This window comes from Orbicella franksi, chromosome 4, assembly GCF_964199315.1.
Source record: "Orbicella franksi chromosome 4, jaOrbFran1.1, whole genome shotgun sequence".
Lineage (NCBI taxonomy): Eukaryota > Metazoa > Cnidaria > Anthozoa > Scleractinia > Merulinidae > Orbicella > Orbicella franksi.
In genome coordinates this window covers 12,337,922-12,362,316 of record NC_138148.1, presented here as the reverse complement: position 1 = coordinate 12,362,316, position 24,395 = coordinate 12,337,922, and the positions used below count along the sequence as shown (strand labels likewise).

Below are 24,395 nucleotides of genomic sequence, written 5' to 3'. Positions count from 1 at the left end.
ATACTTGAACGACACGTTGCAACATCTCTCTGCAAACACCTACACGGCTATGATTTGCTACACAACCTCCAGTCAGCTTTTCGACCAAATCATTCCACGGAAACGGCGCTGATTAAATTAACTGATGAACTGCTCTTTAATATGGATAATGATATGGTTACTGGCTTAGCTTTTGTCGATTTTAGAAAGGCTTGCGATGTGATAAATCACGAGCTTTTACTTAAGAAGCTACCTATTTATGGGGTCAACGATTTATCATAAAAGTGGTTTGGGTCATATCTCACTGGAAGAAAACAATATGTGCGTATAAATGGCTGCTGTTCCACCAGTAAGCAGTTGTTACAAGGAGTGCCTCAAGGATCAATCTTAGGACCCATTCTCTTCTTATTGTTTGTAAATGACATGCCTTTAAGTATACGTGATTCAACACTGGATGTTTATGCTGATGATACAACTCTATCAAAATGCTCTAGCTGGGAAAATGTTCCTCATCTGACACAGGCTCTCAATCAAGATCTCAAACGTTTAGATGAGTGGTCGGCACGAAACAAAATGTTTATTAACTCTCAGAAAACGAAGTCCATGCTGGTAAGAGGCAAACGTTTGCGGAACCTTGTCGCCTCTACCTCAATAGATATTAACTTGAATGGAAGTAATATTGAACATGTTACTGATTTCAAACTTCTTGGGGTAATGTTAGATCAGGATCTTTCATGATTTAATCGCCAGATTGAGGAGTTATGCAAAAAGTTGGCGAAACGTATTGGACTGCTTCGTCACATAAGTCCTTATTTGAAACGCAATCAACGAGACATATACTACTCTACGATCATTAAGCCTGAAATGCCTTACGGTAGCACGATTTGGACTTCTTGCGGTAAAGAAAATCTTTTGAAAGTCCTGCGTCTTCAAAAACGTGCGGCTAGAATTATCTTTCTTGCCTATGCAAGCTCATGAAGACCGGGGGTCAGGAACTGACCTATTTCGCGGGAAAAAAGCCCCAAAATAGACCAGTCTGTAAAAATGCCGTGACATAGGCTTAATTGCGAGGACTTTGTTTTTTTGAGGCTCGTGGAAAGACCGCAAAACAGTAGAACCCGTAAAAATATCGCGCGACACGGTATGAGGTACATGTAATTTGTTCTCTCCTTTGTCATTGTGATCATTGTATGTTCAGCGCCAAGAGACGATGAGTCAATCGTTGAACGCACGGATAGAATCGCCAGAGAACTGGACCCCCCCCCCCCCCCCCCCACCCCCGCGTGCCTCACGCTCGCTTCGCTCGCCTTTTCTTTCGCGTGAGACGAAAAATAAAGAGGCTGGGAACAGTCTAAACGTGAGAGTGATGTAAAAAAATCAGGAGAAGCGTCTTTGAACATGCAAGCAGAAGTAGCTAAAAGTCTCCTGATCTCCAGTCTTAAGTCTCAAACTGAAGAAATCACCCTTGAAACCACAGGAAACGCAAGATTATGAACTGCGTTCTGCAAGCCCCATTAGCCGAGCGCAATTAGCGAGCTTGTGGCTCCTGTGTTTTGGCTTTTTCAAGTAGATCCTAAAGTGTGAAGTGGCCATGAAGTAATGAACTCTGAGCTAACGTAAACAAAAGTCTGCGTTCACGTATGAGTTTAAGAAAACTTGCAGGATTCATGTTAAAGGTTCTCGTGTTTTGCTTATGGAGTCGCAATTACGGTGTATAAGAGCCTGCTCACGGGCCAGGGATGGGTGAGAGATCATATGAACTTTTTGGTAGGCACATGAGGCAAGTAGCCCTAAATTAGACAAATAAATTCCCTCCTTGCTACTTCCCAGAGCTTTCTTGGCCCCTAATGTGTCTGGCTATTTGAATATTCCCTGGGGTATATTGGTACAAAGCTATATCTCAAAACAAAGATGGCGAGGTGTGGTAGTTTCAAGCTGGTGAATTTCCGTTTTTAGAACCAAAACACACTATTAGAGACTGAGCTTGAAATGGCAAGGAATAAAAATTACAAAGAAGAGGACTTCACGGTTCGGCGCATGTCTGTATTATTTATTCGCCTGTGCACTCTTTTTGGCACAGGCCCACTTTTTCATTGTTTATGAACCAATCGTAAGCAAGTTACCTAATTTTGCATGCAAATAGCCGTAAAATCATCAACCATAAAATTAGTCAACTAGAAAGTCTATTGAAATCTTCCGAGAATTTTGGTCACACATCATTCTGCCACGACTAGCTATAGCATGTGATCACTGAACTACATCTGAATGGGGATTTTAGAGAGATAACATTGATAAGAAGCGAAGAAAAGTATTTTAATTAGAGACATACGCCGAACCGTAAAACCCTCGCTTTGAGCGAGAGGAAGAGAATTTTGGCCTAGAAGCAATGATGTCGTCTTTCGGTTTTATGACACATGCCTTGTGAAAACAATATATAAAAAACCGCATTACGAATCACTACGAACAAGGTTTAAATGGACTTTCACGTCTCCGACACTGGAAATCTCGCTATTTCAGCCGAATTCATCGATTCACTTCTACAGGAAATGTTTTGGCGTTGCAAAACTTTTGTGGTTTTCAAATTCTCCGGATAAACTACAGCTCGATTAGTTTAAAAAAAAGGCTTATATATCATTCACCTACTTATCATTAATCTTATTGTTCATGCAGTTAGCTGAAGCTTTATATCTTCGAACTTCCCGTTCGAAACCGCTCGTTTTTGTTTTGTAAATTAAGGTGGCTCGATACAGTTTTTTCTGGACCATACCTAGCATTTTCAATTAGCGTTTTATCAACCTTCCCTAACTCTGATCAATGTGGAAATTACACCAAGTTTTGGAAAAATATTGAAGTTTGGTTGAATATGTTTTTTAAGGTAATCGATATTTCCATGAAAACGATAAACCAAAAGTATGAAAATCGGTAAAACATGAATTTTGTACGAACGAGATCTGTTATAGAAAAACTATTGCTAATTTCTGAAATTACGATGTATGGCAAGGGGAATATGCAAGAATAAAAAATTCCTGTATGTTTGGTTTCAAATAAATCGCGAATACATTTCAAACCATGCTTTTTGTTTAATGAAATTAAATTGACTGAAAGAAGAGAACGCTATTCTAATGAAACTGCTCCAAAAGACACCAAAATGTGTTTTATATTGAAGCCATGAAAGTTTTGTTGATTTGTATTTTCTTGATCTAGAGAATGAGGCTTTTTCTCAACATTACCTCCATAATAAATTTAGAGCAATTCTCGATTTTAAGGCTTTTACGAAAGTCTTAAAAACGGCCTGACAGATTTTTTTAAAATGTTAACCATCTATACCTGATAATGTTGACAATTTTATTCCGAAGTCTCATTAGCATTGATACACTGCAACACCTTAATTTTGTCGATGAAGTAGGCGCTTGGGTTCAAGCCCCTACCTCAACGACAAAGTTCAAGTTGTTCCAGTGTATCAATGCTAATGAAACTTTGCGGGAATAAAATTGATGTAATTTTCACATCGATCAGATAAAGGGAAAATTGGTAAAACGCCAATTGAAAATGCTAGGTATCGAACCACCTTAAACAAGAATTTAACAAAAGAGTGACGTGTTATAGTGAACCAACGCCAGTATAATATTTACAGCATTGACTGCGCTCTGCAAAAAATTCTTAACACAGACCATGCTTCAGGACTTATAATCGATTTATTTCCGTATTTTTTTGTTATTTTGAAAGAGTCATCCCTTAATTTGCAAGCTTTCGTGATTTGTTTCGATTAGCAAATATATGTAGCGAGCGAAACTCGATTAACCAAAAGTTACACGAGCTTTCACAAGGACAGAACATGATTTAGTTTTTGAATTATTCTCGCCTTTTCGTCCAAGATTTTACTTCTCTTTTGGCGTCGATCGAAAATCCGTTAAAATCCTTGCACACATAACTCCGGCGATACACCTGAAAAAGGGTTCAATTTTGGCCAGTGTAAATCGATCTCAAAGATGTCAGTAACGAATACATGCTTCAATTCATCCGTAGCTACTCCTAAAAACAGTTTCACCGCCATATCAACAGTTGTTACTTAATTGGCCTCGCAAGATCGGAAATGACAACCGTCCGAGATTTCTTTCCCCATCAGAAGCGCCCCTAATATTAATCCCATATCATTACGCCACACAGAGATGTTTGCCGTTCGGCGATCAGATGAAAATGTACTCGACCGATACTTTGTCCCGGCATGCTTTGCGAGTCGTGTCCCTGCTTTCATGCTCACACGTTTTCCCGCCCTTGCTGTCAGCTACACGTACTTGTTTTGTGATTGCCAGAGGGATGACTTTGGTTTTGGTTGTTCGATACTCAGTTGGAAAACGAAATTGTTTAGTCGGTCGAACACTAGTACTGAATAATCATAAGGACAAGTTGACAAGCATAGAACTCCAAAGGTAAGGTCTCTCACTTGCCAGATCTGTTGAGTTTCCATGACATGAAGACTGGAAGCTTTAACAACATAGAGTCTTCTTTGATTATCGGTAATTTATGTTTTTCATTTGCATTTCGCTACTGAGGAACGATGTTTCGCCGATCGGTTTTTCACTGATTATATTTTTCCTTTCGAGCTTGGAGCGTTAAACATGAAGATATCTAAGTTTGTTTTAGTTCTTAACGTAAATAGCGTCGGGAAAATCCCTTGTGTTGGAAGCAATCAAACCATTCTTAACACAAATTGGCACCTCATACAGGATTGTGAGTAAAAACAGCGAGGCTAAAAAAGGTAATTTCGATCAACCACAAGCGAGACAACGTCAAGCAGATCAAGTTGCAATGTTGACTGGTCCAGTCAAAAGCGCTAAATCGCCTCAGCTGGTCATTACCAAGTTCACTGTAGAGGTAACAGACTGGCTGCGCTTTTGGAATGAAATTGAAGCTGAAATAGAAGGCTCAGAAGTTGCTGGTGGGACAAATTTCTCGTATCTCAAAGAGCTCGTGAAACCGAAAGTTAAAATAGCCATCGAAGGTTTGCCTTTCTCCACGGAGGGGTATGAGTGAGTCCACACGTTCCTCAAGAAAAAATTTGACAAGACGAGCGAAATTGTGAATGCTTACATGCAAAGCAGCATGGCGCTGCCCACGCTTCCTGGCTCTAAATCCTAGCAGGATCCACCCATTTTACAAAAATAAAATAAAATAAAATAAAGTAACTATGTTAAACGTCCAATCCTTGGAGACGTGAGGCAAACTAATGGAGGTCATCGTGGTTCAGGAGGATATTGATCAATAAATTAGTGCGAATAAGAGGAGATTTGGTAGGCCTAGATGACGACTGGAGAGAGTGGGACTTTCCACAGCAAGTGGCCCGGGAGGCTCTTAGGAAATGGTGGTTTAGGAACCAATCCCAGCTAGGACGACTAGGAAACCGAAAGACCGGAAAAGGGACAGATCTCTGCGGAACAGATCATTCCAAGCTCAACAGAAAGATGAACGAGTCCGTGGGTTTGTTTAATGTGAGGAAATCGATCACAAGTCAGTTAATTGCAAAACAGTCGTCTTGTTCGATAGTCACAAGTAGTTGATTGCATCGCAACCAGGCATAATACAAAGCTACAGATTGTAAATGACGTGCATTGTGTCAAGCTTTTCAGAAAAGGCATCCCAACTCCATCCTTGACAGGCTTAGTGAGCAGCTGATGACAGCCACGTCAGTCGGAAACCAGTCGTGATATTCTGAGTGGTATAGTAGTTAAGGTCTGAGGAGCAGGGAACAAGGAGCTCGTACGCTTAAGAAGTATTCCTCAATCTCTTCCAAATGCGCAAATTTGCCCTCATCAACGTGAAGTACGCCAAATCGAAATGATGCAGGAAGGGTGTCATTTCATTTCTTTTGTGATGCACATTTGTGGTGCCAAGTTTCAAGAACACTGCTTCAATATTTCCAGAGATATCGCTTATTCAGTACCTTACGACTTTTTAGTTGCAAACGTTATGACGTCATCACTGATCTAATTTACATAATAGAAAAACGTCAATATCTCTAAAACGAAGAAAGATGTTTCAAAAAGAAAAACGCCATTCTTCTGTATTTTAAAAGGTCTTTCAAATAAGCAGAAACTATTTTTCATGTCATATACACTTTAAGCAAGTTGAAATATCTAAGGTACAGGTAAGTTTTACCTCGGGAGACGTTTCTGCTACCACACCGAAGTAACCAAAGTTGACAAGCATCAGCCACTCTGTTTGGGAAATCCTCGTTATGAGAAATGCCTGGCAAAGTACGCCCACTTAGAAGGAATTGAAATAGAAACAAGGACTCTAAGGATCTCCTCATACCAGTGTACCTCATCCTACGAGCTAACGACTACTCGAAAATTAAGAAGAAAACTGCACCCAGTGTAGAGCCCCTGCTTGGCCTATAAGAAAGAAGACCAAGCTCGCTTGGACTACAACATCTGAAGTTTCTCTCACAGAACCTCACGCTTTGGTTGAGATAATTTGGGCAGGTTAGATGTCCTAAGGCTTGCAGATTCTTGCTTCGGTGAACAAGCTAAAGGTTATGCAGAGTTGAGGTATGGAGATGCGGAAGGATGGCAAGAAACAAGGCTTCCTTGGAGAGAAAATTATCCTTCCCTCCCAAGCAACGAAGTAGGAGGTCTCCGCCGATTGGAGAACCTCGTGAGAGAATTACGCAGCCAAGGGATAATCAATCGCTACCATAGAGTTATCCAAGATGCGGGAATAGTTAAGAGTCTTTGGTCCTGAAAATGGGTTCCCCAAGTTCTACATTCCACACAAGGGGGTAGTGCGCGAATCAGCAGAAACCGCTACCTTCGCGTTTTCTGACGCATCAGCTCGTGCCCACTTTAGAGCTCTTTCACTATCGAGTGTTTAAACCATTTCAAAATCAGTTACGGAGCGATTTGTTTCCTTCTACTTTCCAACCCGCTGTAATTACAGTATATATTTTTTGGCAGGCATTGTTCCAGATCAGAATCTTAGAAGACGATCGTGACGCGCTAAAATCTTATTGGATCAAGAATCTGAACAATCAGACAGCAGGAAAATTGTCCTGTTTGGCTCATCTCTTCGCTACGTCTCCTTGTAATTCGAAGACTCATCTAACATCTCTTGGAAAGCTGTTGGGCAAACTACACAGAGATGAAATGGACCGAATCCTTTATGTAGATGATCTTATCAGAGGAGGCCCACTCGATTGAGTGAAGGTGGAAAGAAAAGAATCAGCATGCAAGGAGGTATCTACTCAAGAGACATTCAAGTTGCACAAGTGGCACTCGAAGGTGAAAACGTTGTACACAGCTAGTTCAGAGCTGAGAAGATACAGGAGCATTATGAGGTAGTATGGCATCATGTGAGGACCTCAGAAAACCCAGTGGACTTTGGAAGTGGCATGAGAGACGTGTCCAGCTATGCCTGGTGGTGGAACAGACCTCAGTGCTTGGTTGACAGACAAAGTAACGCAGACCTCCTGACATAGCGACAAGTGCTTTGCCAAAGCTTAACTGAAGCACGACTTCTCTGCAGTGGCAGCGGTAGTGGCGGACGAACTAGATGACCTCCTTGAGAAATTTAGCTTCTGGAAATAATCAGAGTGGGCACTTGAATTTGAGGTTCTTCCAAAACCGTGACTCGCCAGACCACTGAAGAATGTCCTAGTAGAATACAGGGGCACTATCCGAAAAAATACCCAACACTACTAGGAGAAATTTCTGGTACAGGTTAATTTCGGAGCGTTGCGGAGGGGACGTTGGAAGAAACAAGGCAAAAATGCGGGAGTAGCACTGGGTAACTGCCGCGGTTAAAATTGAAAAAGAGGATTGTGAGGACCTGCAGTGGGTGTCAGCGTTTTGGAGCTCAAGTTTTCTAAACAACCGAAATTAAGGTAAAACACCCTTTCAAGTTATCGGTGCTCACTTTGCGGGACTGACGAGAAGGCTTAAGTTTTTGCTCTAAGTATGTAGTCTGATATCTGCTGTGCGAAGAGAGTGATGCCAGACTTTGAGACAGCAAAGGTTCTTGCAAGTTTGAAGCATTTCATCACTAGGCAAAAACGACCTTAAAGACCTTAACTCAAACCACAGACAAGGGTAAAAAGTTCGTCACTTGAGCCAAACGAATCAAATAACAGATAAAAGACAAAAAAGTTCATGGTTTCATGACCCAGCGGGAGTTCCAGTGGAAAATTCAATCTGAGTCTCGTACACCTTGGTTGGGGTACCAATTCCTTGTTGTACTCTATCGGGAACGGTTTGTTGTCTTGAACCAAACTTCAGGAAATGCTACTAGACGTTACGGGCTTGTTGTTCTCAGCAAGAGGCCATCCTTATCCCAAGCTATCTATTGTTCTTTCAACCAAATGCACTCCCAGAGCTAGAGCCAAGGAAGCATTGAAGATTACGACCTCAGAGAGCGGGCGTAGTATTTGCTGATGTGCAAGGAAACATTACGGTCTCGTTTGAAGGAATGTGTGCTGCGCAGGCTCCGAGAGAAATACCTTCTGAGGTACAGGGGAAACAGCAATTGCTCAGCGAGACTGGACATGTGGTAATCATCACGTCTGATGGGAAAAAACCGTGCTTGGGGAAAGCTGGGAGTCGTGTTAGACGTAATAACTCGCCAAAATGGTGCAATTCGGGGAGCTAAGCACTCCCACGTCTGTCATGGAATGCCTAGTGTAGCATGTACACACACCATCCAGCTTACCTGAGACAACAGTGTAGACTTGCAGTGGTGAATTGCATCATGATCGCCGTTTAACTGGTTGTGATTACCGTTTCCGGTGATGTCTTGAACTCTTAAAGTTCAACAGAAACTACAGAAAATGCGATTTGCGTCCAACTTTCATCTGGATGAGCATGCCAAAATAACGGATTTAGGAAGTGCTGTGATGTTTGTCACTGGAATGCTGTGCCATGACTTTTGAGAGAGGAAGATCTAGATTTTATGAATTCAAGACTTGCTAGTAGGTTTTTGCCTTCTAACACAAATGAACACAGTTCTCTGAAGCAGCAATAGTAAAAATCAGCATCCATCAACTCTCAATTTATTGCAAATTAAACACGAAACTGTCGATCATTCACGGGAAAATATCGCCCTCATCATATACAGTACATCTTTCAAACAGCACATGTTCATTTATTTGAAATATATCGTTCTAAAAGCGGCAGATAATATCATTCTAATTAATTAAAACCGTCGAACGCACTGTAATAATAAATAATCTTTTATTACTGCTAACGGCCGCGTTGAAAAGCATTCACAAGAATCATACAAAAATGTTACCTGTTTTAATTATGTGTACAAATTATCTAATTCATTAACACAATTATTGATTACTAGGTTATTTAAAGTAAGTCAAATAAAGCACAAAATTGTAGTTTAACCACAACCCCGTCCTACAGGAATGTTGGCAACCACGTTTCCGAGCACTTATCTATTAGGACTCAACTGAATTAGCTGAATTGAGCACTAGACACGTGTACCCGTCGGTACTTTATTTTTCTTTACAGAGAAGCCATGCATCTGACCATTTTCCTTATCACTCTTGGTGTTGCCGTTGTAACCCATGCCTACCAGAATGTGGCCACGGCCAAAGGTCTCAGATTTCTAGGTGTTGGTTATAACATCCTGCAAGGCAATCCTGAAGGTGGCAAATTGTCTCACGGTGGTGTCGACCCAGGACTACTCCCGACAAGAAAGATATTCAAACTGACATGGGATACAAAGAAAACTTCCGTGGATGGGAAGTTCCGCGTGCCCGATCAGGTTGTCTTTGTTCATCGCTCATCCTGCGTCGAAACTACCACAAACGAAGTATTTTCCGGGGTCAAGTCTTATCAAGATAAACTCAAGGAAGATGTGAAAGCCAGCGGTGAGTTTAGAAGTTTTATGATTGAAAAAGATTTGATTTTACTTTGTTGTGGATACTTTTGCTCCTAGGCTACTTAGACCAAATATAACGTAACAGACCTGGTGAAAACCTTGTTGTCCACTACGGAAGGCAAACATCTCACTAAGTACCAGATGTACAATAAAGACTAGTAAAAATGTCATCTCAAGGCTATTTACCTCATGCAAAATACGTTTAATTATTATTTTTTCGTTGGAGGAAACTAGGAGGAGAAAAATATTGCACTGAAAAAGAGCAAAGAATACTTATGCTTTAATTCCTTTTTTTTTTACACAGCTGGTTATGACGCAGGGTTATGGAGTGTTGCCTTCAGTCTCAGTTCAAGTAAGAACTTGTATAGATATGTCTGACTTCAGGTGATGTACTCACTGGGTTAAGGAACACAAGCTCAATACCAAAAATAAAAACCTTGAATGTAATTATCACAATAGAGTTATTTATTTACTATTAACATTACTGTTAACGTGGAACTAACGTAGTAATTGAACTATGTAACGAATTCATAATTAAGGAACTTGCGGTAGCCTCGTACATGCCTAAAAGGATACTAATAGAAAATAATAAAATAATATGTTTAGTTCAACTTCAATTAAGCAGTCTAGTTCTACCCGAGATCTGCTTTGGACACGTTCCTTGTGATTTACTGCTTACCTGCTACACCGTTTTATGGTTATCCCGATCAAGAAAAGTTTATAAGAAAACTCGAATAGAACTCAGTTATACGAATGCGAGTCAGTGTTCCTCGGTAGTGGATCGTCTTGGTTTTCTTGCAAAACATCAGCGTCTTACATTTTATGTTCTAAAACAATAATTAACCACTATTAACCATTGGCAGCTATTAGCCACAATAGCGTGTTCTGAAGAAGGACTGTTTTCCAAACCGAAATATCGGGCAAACACATTTTGCAGTCTATTTTTTTTGATTGATTTCTGTCTTCATCTCTTCTCCCTGCCGTAAGGATCAGTTTTCCCAAACTTGAAGATTTGGTAGTGCTAATGCAACACTCAGTAATTACCACGTGATCAGTCTAAATCAATAGTGGCAAAGGAAAATTTGGTGGTGAACAAAAGGCTTTCTCGATGTATTGTTCTTTATTGTTTACCACTATCTTTTCTAACCGCCCTGAAACTGAAAACGACATGAATTTATTATCAGCTATAGACTGTAATTAAAACCTCTATTCGACGACCTCCTGTATTAAGTGGCCGCGGCCAGCTTCTTGCCTTCCCAAAGCTTTTGATAACATTATGGGCCGTGTTACCATCATTGTTCTACTTTTCCTCCACTTGCATCTGTTTGTACTTATATGTGATAAGCTGAAAACTGAACCACGCCCAACGTTTTCGGGTGAACCTCTATTAAACGGCCAGTTGTCTCGTCCCCGAGAGTGGCCGCTTAATAAAGGTTCGACTGTATTTTATTTTGCGTTTTTTCTATAAAAATATCCACAGTGCACAAGATTATTAATTGATAAGCTGTTTGCTATGGATAAATGTTATTATCTCATGTGAACACTACAACCTGACCGATGTTTCCTTTATCATTTCAGCGCTAGTTCTTATGAAATCTTAAAGCGGATGCAACTCTACCTCTATAATTGTATAATCTAATATATGCTCTATTTGAATTCGCATGTGTACTCTGATAACACAAGGAAACGTGGGAACCGACTAGAATTAAGTCCGTTCCGCTCAGCTTTGATCTCTATTTATTTTGATGTTATGTTTAAATAGCACAATACTTACATTATTTCTCTCTCTGTAATTTTGATAACAACTGTTCTTTGGTGTACATGGCTTTCTTGGAAACAAATACATGTAACTCTTTTTTTTGCCTCCTTTCTTTCTCTCTCGTTATTGTAGGTTATGGGAGTATAAAACAAGAGACAACAACAAGGCACAAAGTCTTTTTTGAAAAGAAAAAAGTATGCAATGAAGGCACAGCTCGATATCTTCTGGGGCTAGCTCAAGTTGACAAGTATTCTGTAACAGAGGCCTTCGCGGCTGCTGTGTGCCGCTTACCCAGAGTGTTCAACCAGCGAGCTTACCGCATATTTATCGACCGTTGGGGAACGGTTAGTATGCTGCTGTGTTTTTTAAAGCACAAAGTATTCTTTTATTGCTTGAGAATACCTATTTTCTTTCCTTAAATCACCTTTTCTCCTTACGTCGATAAATGTTTTGCAGTGTAAACGAAAGACGTTATGTAATACTAGCTGCATGAACGTTGTGTGAATCAATCGGATTAATTGAGCTATGAATGTGCGCAGAATGTGAGAACCGCCAGGAATATTTAAGCCAGTAATTATTATGCAATTTCTGTTGAGTTTAACCGCCTTCCGATTTAAGTGAAGTTTTGTGTCAGTCGCTTGGCTTTCGGAAAATATAGTATAGAGAGTCAAAAAGCACGAGGAAACAAGTAGCGCGATCTGGTATTGAGAATCGATCCGGATTCAGGACCTTCAATCCGATAACAAGCTGGTGTTCGCGATGATCACAGTTTTGATATTTGGTGGCTGCATTTGTTACTGGTTTGGATTGCTACAAACGCTATGCGCACCTAAAATTAATTGCATGTACATATGAAACTCAGTAGATTTTAATTGATGTTACTCCCGACTGCAATTTGTTTCACAATCTTACAGTTAGAAAGCAAGTGTTTTGATATTCTTTTAGGACATTGTGGTCAAGGTGACATTGGGAACGAAGAAGACAGAGCGTCACGAAAGTTCGTATACAAAAATTGTCAAGTATGCTATGGAAAACGTAAGAATTGAAGATGTTATTTATTTATTGAGCACTATGATTAGGTATAGATTCACAAACGAGAGCCAGTCTTCAATCGACCTTGGCCATGGCTGCTTAACCAACGATAAAGGGTGCTCATGGACCGTGATCTTCGTTCCACTTGTTATGTCAAAGCTTTATGTAAATATTTTAAGGATAGGAGGTCTTTATAATGATTGGCTGATGGAGTAGGGTGAAACGTTTACAAGATATACGTAACTGAGTGAAATGGAATGAACTGGAACTGAAAGACTGATAGGAATTAAACTGACGAGTTTTCGTTGCAAAAATCCAAGAAGAACTTGGCTGTTCTCTTCTTTTGTTGCATTTTGTGATGGGTATGGCGATGGTTATGGGTATTTCAAAATTGTATAAATTCGTATTCAAACATTGTTTGTAAGAACTGGTTACGTGGAGGTGCGGTGGCCTCATGGTTAGCGTGTTCGCCTCCAGATCAAGCGGTTTGGGTTCCAGCCCTGGCCGGGGTACATTGTGTTGTGTTCTTCGGGGCAAGGCACTTTACTCTCACGGTGCCTCTCTCCACCCAGGTATACAAATGGGTACCGGCGAATTTAATGTTGGGGGTAATCCTGTGATGGACTAGAATCTTATCCAGGGAGGAATAGAAATATTCCTAGTCAATTCATGCTACAGAACCCGGGATAAGCTCCGGCCTGATGGGCCACTTGACTCGTATGGACACTTAACCTAAGCACTGATTACGCTTGTCAATGGCGGCAAACGCTCGAGGGACTGCTATACTTTTAATATATATTATAAAATCGCAAACTCGATCCCAATTTTTTGTCTTGCCTCCACGCGACTGGCTTTGCCCAAACAAAATCAACGAAGTAAAATCTTGTCCGCCTAAACTGCGCTTACCTTGCCCTACGACTAAATTTATCCTTGCCAGTTTGAATAGATACTGAATTATGCTAATGTTTTCGGCTTCCAGAGAGAATCATCGGTGTCAGCGTCTGGTAGCTACGGAGGATTCAGTGGCTCTTTGTCAGTTGACATCAAAAAGTTCAGGGAATCCAATATAGATACAGCTAGCTTTACTGAGAACAGGGTGGTATTCTCCTCTGGAGGACACAACTTGCCTGAACCCATTGGATTGCAGCTGATACCCATTGACAACGCTGTTGAAGATAGTTTTTTCAGAGTTCTTGACCACCGCTACCGATGTCAAGGTTTGGCACAGCGAAGAAGTAACGTGAAAAGGATCTTACGGGAATACCCTAGGATAAAAGGCGTTTCTAAACCTCAAGGTACTATCTCACATTCATCCGTTCAAAAATACGTAGAGCGCTAAACAGAAAACAGCCAGAATGGCATTCTTACTGATGATGGTAACAGTGATCTGCAGAAAGAAGACTGAGAGTATTTCTTTTGAAACTTTTAGATCCTGATGTGCGCATTCCTCTTACTTGGCCAGTCGGTACCTATGGCCTCCCCATGACAAAGTCAGGATGTCCGAAAGGAAGGTTTTGGCACCCAGGGACCCGTTACCATGACACCGAGGATGATGGTTCAAACAACTATTGGTCAAATCCCTATGATTTAGCAGGACAAGTTGGCAGAGACAACATGGAACAAAAGTTTTGTATGAAGATCAATGCTGAAACCTCAAAATACAACCTCCCTTGGCCCAAAGGACAATACTGCATCTACAAGAAATATAATTGTCCTCAAGGTCGGTAGATTGTTTTTCCTCGGGTTGGTGATGAGCCCTATTTCAATAAATGATAGTAGTCGGAAGAGTTTCAGTTTTTCTTACCGACTTACAACAACACACGAAGAAAATATTCAGTAATGCGAAGGGTCCATGCGTTCTTGCATACGGCGGCTGCGCCTGCAGCATCCGCGAGCGGCCGTCAAAACTAAGCTGTCCTACAAAACAAAAATAAAGACAATGCTTAGTTTGCTTCAGCCTCTTCTAATAGTTGAACAGCATATTTTGTTCAGAATAACACAAGTAATATCTTACCTGACGACACCCGACGAACTACAAGCGAGTTGCCGGTGACCCATTTTTGGAGCCAAATTAGAAGCTTGCAGACACAAAATGTTTCATATTTTTTCACTCTTTGCAACCTGATATGGTTTTTAGAATTTTAAATCCCTTTTCGTCAATATTTAATGCCATCTCCAGCGAGAGAAGTTTCTCCGATTTCGATGCCTTTCATGTTAACATACATTGACGTCAGGACAGAAAAGGTTTTTCCCCCTGCTGAATCTTGACGGGTTAATTCACATTTTAGTCGCGCCAGCCGTATGCAAGGTTGTAATTGTCCATTCAGCTTGGTATCAGTTGAGGAAGTTGAAGACGTCAGTTTTGTCTCCTTACAAACTTAATTGCTCGTGATTCTCAGTTTGGGAACGTACTAGAGACTTTTGCAATTTTCTTGCCCAAATAAGCTGGGACAGCAAAATGAAAACAGGCCAGTTCTGGCAAAAAGTGAAGCACAAATAGGCAAAAGGAAGTGACCTTCGGAGAATAAACTACCAATTTTTTTTACCAAATAATTTAGCGGAAACCTTCACTATTTGATGAACGGTTGAAAATCTGACCCCACGCCAAGTTAAGTTGGCAATGCTCAATTTAAGCAGTACTCAAAATTTCTTTTCCCTCCAGTTATGGACTAACAGTGTTCTGTATTGCGCCTACTAGGTTTCAGGGATGGATTCATTTATTGGGATGATGAAGATGACGAGAACGAGAACTGGCGCAGCGGTCAGCTACCAGACGGCAGTTACGACAGAAACACAAAAATCTATTACTGCTGCCGGAATGATGGATACGCTACCAATGCCATTTACCTTCCCACTGACCGTCCCTTCGTTTTGCTTAAGTCTGGCAACCATCAGTGTCAGTATGTCTATGGTGCCAATGCGCGAGAAGAATCCTTTCACTGGGACTGTGAAGACGACTCACCGCATGCCATCGCAAAAGGGCAACACCCCTTTCTAGAGTACGTGGGCGACAAAAATCTGAAAGTCCACTATTGTTATTATTATTAACAGGGATAAAAATGGAGACACCACGTAGGCATCATCTCATGAAATGTGTGCAAAGTAGTTGACCAGAGGTTTTCATACATTAAAGCTAGGTGCTGAAAAAGCATACAGAAAATAAAAGTGCAAGGCACAGTTCTTTCTGTGTTCAGTTGCCATTGTTTTTTGGGGGAATTGATAAAAATGGCCCAACCAGTTCTACCATTTATTTGCGCCTTGGTTATATTTTTGACTCGCATTTTTGGCTAGCTACAGGCAAGAGTTAACCGATCTCTTTCAAATTGACGTCCTAACTGAGGAATGTTTGAATCTGAAGTAAAACCTTTTTTTCATTTCGGGAGCAAAAGCAATTCACTTATCGGCAAATTTCTAAAATCTCGTCTTTACAAAGAAACTCCCATAACCTTGGAAATCCAATGGCATATTTTCTTTGCCATTTTATCGAACAAATTAACCTCGCGTCCCTCAAGTTTTTTACCTGCACATTTCATGATAATCATGACCATGCACTGAATCATTACACAAAATGCTGGTTAAATTTATTTTGAAAATGGTAAGCTAATAGACCCTTTGCATAATTGGCTCCTAAATTTGAATAACAATGCTGATGCTAGTTTCACTCGTCACCTTTTGATTACTCATACTATGTTCCTCTGACCTATCTCATATTTGTCTATTTTTGTTCAAAAATATATCTTCGTGCGACGAAATGTCGCATCTATGCAAAACACCCGTCAGTTTTCTTTAGCGAGAAATTGCGCCACCAACTCGCTAGATACCATTTTTCACTATAATGTTACCACTTTGTTTTGGGTAATGTAATTATTCAAGATCTTTGCCGTAACATTCCCTATGAGGAGTTTCCCAGTTAGAGATGAGAAGACTTCATAAACGAAAATTCGCTTTAAAAATGTGTTGATTCCTGGAACGTTTTCACTTTCGCTAAAAGTAAATGCACTTAGAAAATGTTTTTATTGTCAGTCATTTAGTCTATTTACTGTGAAAGTCAAAAAACCGTGGACATTGATTTTGGCATGTCGATTGTGTAGTCACTAATCAGATGCGAGTTAAAACCGCAACCGAAAAAAAAAAAATACAAAATTAACGGACTCTCCATCAGTCACGAAACCACACCTCGATCGTTTCTCCTTCCAAAAAATGGCTGTTACCCTGTAGTTTTTTAATTACTAATTTAACCTGTTTTATTTGAGCAAGCAAACTGGAAATTCGAGTTATTTTAAACACGGAACGATCCTATAAAAGGCTAATCTCCTCCGCAGCCGTTTTTTGGGATGTCACGCAACGCTCCCCCCAAAGAAACAAGGAAAAGAATGTGGTTCGGATGTGAGCAGCCGTTTCTTTGGGGGGAGCGTTACGTGACATCCCAAAAAACGGCTGCGGAGGAGACTAATAAAAGGCAAGGACACGCCACCTTTGAAGCACTTTGTTGGCTTTTTTTGTGCAATGGTGGATAGCCGAAATAACCGTCGCAGAACAGAGAAGTCGTGGAGAAATAGCGTTTTTTTTCGTTAAAACAATGGAGTCATTTACGTAGAATAATATAAGGTAAATAGTTAAAATACAGTGCAAATAAAACTTATATTAACACTTTAGAAGATGCCTTTGGAAGAACAAAAACAATGAATTACATGTATCTTCGTCATTTCACGAAACATTCAAATTTCGCAGCTAACTAAAATAACCGTCAAAGCTCATGCCTGCGAACAACGCGCTGTCTGTTTCCATTTATCTCAGCATGCCGAGAACGACAACAAATCTCCTAAGAGATGATTTGGGTTAGCCTGTGAGCACAGACGGATTTTGTGGGATATTTAAAATTATTCAGATTTATGAGCGTAATGATGGTGCAAACAAAATGCAAATTGAACAACGCTGAGTTATTCCTCAAACTGTTCTAAACTCAGAGCAAAGAAATTGGAAACAAAAAGTACTACGAAGAAACAAGAGAACTTAAAAAATGCCAAAGTGAGATTTCCCCTGAATATTGACGTTAGAAAGGAGAAGGAAGACTCATGGCTGAATGCAATAAAAACGAAAATTGCGTTCGTAAAAGGTCGACTGAATATTAGCAGCAAGAGTACAACAGCAGTCAATGTTCACCTCATGGAATCTCTTTTAGAAAACTGGCTGAAGAATAACCACATTATCGTAGATATCATATATTACCTTCGCAGTCTGCTTGTATCTGTTTTTTTTTAAACGAGTTTTAGATTCCAAACTTATTTCGCAACCGCGTTAATCCTCGAGAGAGCAAAGACACTCTGGCATCAAAAGAACTAGACACGGCATTTTATAAATTTGAGTTAACGGCTCGAGACTTTCGCAAGTGGAGGAACAAAATTATAAAGTTGAAATTAAAAAAGTAAATTTTCTCTGCAAATTAACTCGCCTGCTCCTGAAGCTATCTTTCATTTAGTTCAAAAGGCATTGTTTACTTACTTGTAAAATAAAACGGAAAATTACACCCGATCGCTCTACAGAATTTTGTCGCAACAAGCTAAAATTAGACCTGAGTAAATAAGCCAATCAAATGGGAGCATTGGTCGTCCGTTGGGATTTGTGACTGGTAGGCTGAACACCTCGTCATATAGGATCGCGTCGTGTTCAAATGACATGTGGTTCAAACCAGCGCGCGCGGACTTCGCAGCCTGAGACTTCAAAACCAGCCAGCTCTTCTATATTTAACTTCATCCGTTGATATATTTGGCAATAAAAATTGTATGAACCCTGATAAGTGCAAAGTAAAGATTAATTTATCTGGAAAGTGAGAGAATGGGATAAAAAGATTTGGAAATGGAGCGAAATAAACAAAGAGCAGAATCTTCTCTTTTTGTAAACAATGTGCAGCTACGTGGAACAATGCGCGATACCGACCATATTTTCCTAAATTAAACTTTAAAGATTACCGTATTGTGTGCCAGAATTCTGGGTAAATGAACCAATATGTTACGTAAAAAGAAGCTTCCAATGAGAGTACCAGGGGAAGAAAAATTATTCGAGGATTTGACGGAAATGCAGCGGGGAGAGACTGAAGTTTGGGAGCACAATCTAGTTCTATGCACGTTGCGCATTTTCTAACGAAATATGAAAGCAAGACCGGCACCAGTTAGGATACGGCGTCCTTTCTTTGTAAAGATCCAGTTTTACCTAATTCAATAATATATAGTAACAATAACTAACAATTATTTACCAAAGTAAAGGTGAATAGCAGTGAATAGTGAAATAGGAAGAATTATTTAAGGACGCTCTTCGCTATGCCTCGATTCGTTAAAAATATACAATAAATCAAACGTGTATAGCTACCTCTTCAACATTTTTCGCCTTCTCAGCTTTAATTTTCTTTGCCAGTCTCTCATTTTCTTTAGGATCAAGTGTTGAAACAGCAGGGTCAACGTCCTTTCTCCCCGTGATAAATATCAAAGATTTTCAATATTTCTTTTGCGTTGTGTACACGGCGTCCGTACCGGTTCCACTGGCCTTGCTGTCTTCTTCTTTTTTAACCTCTCGGTCAAAAATGGTCTGAATTACATTTCACGGATTTTTAACGCCGTCATGGCTTCTACCTGAGGGAAGCTCGGAAAACTTTGTGTAGCTCCTTTCCTTCATGTTTCTGTCCCTGTAGGATGAGAGACTGTGATGTCATTTTGTTTATGGCACTCTATCAATCGCTCTGTCTCGTTCTTTGACCACTCATTTTCTTCTTTTGCCCTCAGCGAACAAAGAACGTCTTCTTTCAAGTAATTTAGCGTTTCGAAGAACTTCCACTTCGACTTCTGGCCGTCAACTTCCTTCTAATTTCCCGTGGCAACGAAGTTCTCGCCGTATGAAGATGTCGTTTCAGATACATAGCCCGGCGATAAGTTGTATTTTTGTGACAGTTCCTCCAAGCCTTTTTCCTTTTGCTGCTTGTTTTGCTGCTTGTTTTTGAAGGTACAATCGAGGTGTCCCAAAGACTACGATAGCCCTCGAGGTCTCTGTATAGGGCAAATTTTTTGACTTTCCAGTTTCTGATCTACTTTGAATTCAGGCTCGTCTTCTCCATCCGCCATGTTTGTTTGTTTAATTTGGCGCGTAGCCGCGCGTCGCTGACAGCCAATCACAAGCGTTGAATTCATAGTTGTACCTTGAGGAGTAGCTTGAGTGGTAATACGAGCAACAAAGCTAAAAAACTGTTTCAGAAAGTAGAACTCATGTCTACTTTACGCAGCATGTTGCTTCAACTTACAACACCGTATTTTTCTGCGGGACAAGTTGGTCACTCACGCGGTAAAATATTGGGTTTCAACTTGCAATGCAACAACGTTGCGAGACAAGTTGCAGGAAAATATAATGTTGCCCGTATTACCGGACTTAGTGCACTCGTGTATGATAATTTTGCCCATCTTCAACGCAATGAATTCGGCCGTGTATGTGGTGAAAAAAAAAGATTTGTCTCGAAAATAGCTGTACATGGGAATATTAATATGTAACTTTCAGGCTCTCGATTTTTCGCGTTGTCTTGCTGTAGCGGTTTCCAGGCGAGGATTATTTACGAAGAGTTCCAGTCGAGAAAAAATAATATCTGAGGTTGCAAAGTGGTCACAAGGTTTTGTAATGTGAAAACTACAGGGCAAAGATGGTTTTTGGAAGGCGAAGCGATCGAAGCGCAATTTCATGACTGATTGAAAGACAGTTAATTTTCCATTTTCTTTTTTTCTTTTGCGGTTTTATCTCGCACCTGATTGGTGGCTACACAATCGACATGTCAAAATCAAATCAAATATTGACTTTCCCAGTAAAACGTTGACCGGCTGCCAGTCATTTAGACACTTCAGTATAATATGCAAAAACCGCACGAACAAGTTCTAAGGTATCAGTAGATTAGTATACCCCAAAATTGACCATTTTTCAAAGAAATTGTTTTTCGCTTTTTAAGGTAGATCTTATTACGATCTTTCATTGTAAAACAAATTCTGTTAAAAAAGATTGATTCTTGATTTGATTGATTTGCAAACTTACAAACGAAAAACATTTCTTTGCATTAATTATCTCCAATTGATAGCTGTCGACGGGTTGTCACGAATAGTACTTGGATTAAAACCTGCGTGACAAATTGCGGCGTTGGAACGATTACCAAACGTTTGTGTTTGGTATGGTCGACGAGCTGGTCTCGGTGTTCTCCGTTTGTAGATTGTTAATTTAAGCTTAAGAGGCCGTGTGCCTAAGAAACGACCGATGATTTCCGGCTAAAAAATAAAATCGGCCGATTTTTATCTCTCAAGTAGAGGTTACCGAATACTATTTAAAAATGAATTTCTTTTGTTTCAGTTTCGCTTTAAACCAAAAATATCGAGCCGCAAAGTTTTTCCGTCTGAAAGCAGCAAAATCAGGCCGAAAATAAACCCCCGCAAAAAAACTGTTCAGAAATTACTATCGCAACGCAAAATAATGAGAAAACTACACAGCGTTGAAGAAAAAGGCCTTTTAATGCAATATCATTCGATAAACATCAAAAAACTGCCGAAGCGATTAACAAATAAAGTTTCAAATATTGCATACTAAATTAGATGGAGCGTTGGAGCTGATTTTGAAATAATTATTTCTCAAACGTTAAACGCTTTTGAAAGCAATCACAGTGATGAATGAGACATTGGAGGGATACAAATCACGTTTCTGGACAAACATATTTCGACCAAAGTATATTGACCTTGTACAAAGCGTTCAAAGTTACCGTGTTTACCGTTATCCTGCTACATCGGCGAAACACTTCTCTTTTGCCAATACGGCCGTGGATAGCGTGTTAAACGCCACTTTAAACCTTGCTAAGCATTCAAAGACCGTCCTAAGTAGAAGGAAGTAGAATTAAAAGAGAAAGGAAGATGAAAAATACACAGAAAAAGAAAATAACTCGAAATTACCATCTGCTAACGAAAGTTGAATCTCGAAAATGTCGTCGCGTGACAGCGGCCATTGACGTCATTTGTATCAATAGCGGTGGAATCCAAACGAATGCACAAATAGGAAAACAATTTTTCCCGGCCAGAAAACGTTTAGTGGAACAATGTTATGTTATTTTTCACAAATGATGGTCACTCAAAAAGAAAAACTTCCCCAACCGCAACACCGTTTTGGCCGCAGCGTGATCTGAGTTATGGGTCACGACTGGACCTCTAGCCGCTGACCGCCCGAAGGACATTGCAGACTCGTTTTCCCACGCTCTTGCGACCTTTACGTGACAAATGACGTTATTGGCCGCTGTCACGCGACGACATTTTCCAGATTCAACTTTCGTTAGCAGATGGTAATTTCGAGTTATTTTCTTTTTCTGCGTATTTTTCATCTTCCTTTCTCTTTCAATTCTACATCCTTCTACTCAGGATAGTCTCTGAATGCCTAGCAAGGTTTAAAGTGGCGTTTAACACGCTATCCACGGCCGTATTGGCAAAAGAGAAGCGTTTCGCCGAAGTAGCAGGATAACGGTAAACACGGTAACTTTGAACGCTTTGTACAAGGTCAATATACTTTGGCCGAAATATGTTTGTCCAGAAACGTGATTTGTATCCCTCCAATGTCTCATTCATCACTGTGATTGCTTTCAAAAGCGTTGAACTTTTGAGAAATAATTATTTTAAAATCAGCTCCAACGTTCCATCTAATTTAGTATGCAATATTTGAAACTTTATTTGTTAATCGCTTCGGCAGTTTTTTGATGTTTATCGAATGATATTGCATTAAAAGGCCTTTTTCTTCAACGCTGTGTAGTTTTCTCATTATTTTGCGTTGCGATAGTAATTTCTGAACAGTTTTTTTGCGGGGGTTTATTTTCGGCCTGATTTTGCTGCTTTCAGACGGAAAAACTTTGCGGCTCGATATTTTTGGTTTAAAGCGAGACTGAAACAAAAGAAATTCATTTTAAAATAGTATTCGGTAACCTCTACTTGGGAGATAAAAATCGGCCGATTTTATTTTTTAGCCGGAAATCATCGGTCGTTTCTTAGGTGCAGGGCCTCTTAAATATGTCGTCGAAGAAACGTAAGAGTCGGGGGGAAACGTTTCAAAATTGGGCTGATGCGTTAGCGATGAAGGATCCTGCTTTGAGCAGGAGAAGTTGCTTGCACTGGATGAGGAAGACATTTGACATTTTCTTAGCATTACTTCCTTGGCGCTTTCACCGTTCGAAGCGGTAACAGAAAGAAACACTTCAACGTAATCGTTATCTCGTAGGGTTCCTTCTCGTTGTTTAGGAGTGGGCTCTTTCGTTGTCTACGACATCTCTAAGATGAAGCGTTCTAACAAAAGGAAGAAATAGGAGCGGAAACAATTTTCTTACTAACATGGGCGCACGAGCGGTTGAATTCAGATCTTGCACAAGGATATTTCTCGCCGGAGGCAACATTTGAGACTCCGTTGTAATTGATACGAGCTCTGTTGTTAAAGTAAAATGAGCCTTAACTTGGTCGATCAACGCGTCATTATTCTCACACATTTTGTGTAATTATCTCATTAAACCGGAAGAACACCCCAAAGTATATTCCCCTTCGCATCTCGAAACGAAAATTTCCGTGAATGAAGCGTACATTTTAAGTTCGTTTCCGGCGAGTTTTCAGCATTTTTCGCTGAAATTTGGAGAGAATGTTGCCCGATAATTAGGGATAAAAACTCTGTCGGGGAATTTTTATTTCTGGCATATTTCAAAAGTTATGACAATTTTAGTGAAAAGAATGCGTGTTTTATCAAAACTCTAAGTTTAACTGCGTGTCAAAAACAAACAAGACAAGTAATCAAAATTCCCCGAAACCGTTTTTTAGAGAAAGGTGTCAAGAAGACATAGCGATGTTGATCACGTCCTCCCGCTCAAATCCGACCGGAAACGAACTTGATCAGTGAACCTCTGTACTTTGGGAAATAGGGCGCTATTTTCGGAAAGTCTTAACTTTTTTATTTTAATGAAGATGCCCTCGTAATCTACAATTATTAAGCTTTAAGAAAATATATACTTTAGTGGGGTTTGCGTGAGACGTCCGACTGTAAAGCGGCGCGAACGAATTGTGGTCATTTGGGGTATATGTACTGAGACCTTAAATGGCCTCCGCGTCTACGAGACTGGAAATATCGCTATTTCAGCCGAATTCACCGCTTTTGCATTAATGACATTCATGTCTAAAGTAATTGTTTTGGCGTTGCAAGACTTTTGTGTCTTTCAAATTTTCCGGATAAAAATTGGTTAACATTGAAAATGGCTTTTGAATATATCGAAGTCACAATTATTCGTGAAAACCATCTTTATTTCATTCACCTATTTATTACCATTAATCTTATTATTGCAGTTAACTGAGGCTTTATATTTTTTTTTCCGTTCGGAACCGCTCGCTTTGATTTGTAAATTAAACAAGAATTTACCAAAAGAGTGATGTGTTGCAGTGAGCCAACGCCAGTATAATTTATAGCATTGACTGCGCTCAGCACAAAGTTCTTAACACTGACCATGCTCCTCTACTTATATTCGATTTATTTTCGTATGTTTTTTTTGTTATTTTGAAAGAGTCATCCCTTAACTTGCAAGCTTTCATGATTTGTTTTGATTAGAAAATATATACAGCGAGCGAAAGCGTTACAGAGCGTTACACAAGCTTTCACAAGGACAAAACATTGTTCAGTTTTTGAATTATTCTCGCCTTTTCCTGTAAGATTTCATCTCTCTTTC

The 24,395-nt window shown here is 40.0% G+C and overlaps 1 pseudogene across 1 annotated transcript; it reads left to right on the top strand.

The window, feature by feature from the left end:
• The first annotated feature begins 3,420 nt into the window (after nucleotides 1-3,420).
• LOC145483447 (uncharacterized) lies at nucleotides 3,421-17,293 on the top strand (annotated as a pseudogene). The gene is made up of 8 exons (XR_014048923.1): nucleotides 3,421-4,409; nucleotides 9,486-9,847; nucleotides 10,163-10,210; nucleotides 11,750-11,961; nucleotides 12,563-12,652; nucleotides 13,629-13,944; nucleotides 14,079-14,369; nucleotides 15,348-17,293. The product of XR_014048923.1 is annotated as an uncharacterized LOC145483447 (transcript).
• Nucleotides 17,294-24,395: the final 7,102 nt, after the last annotated feature.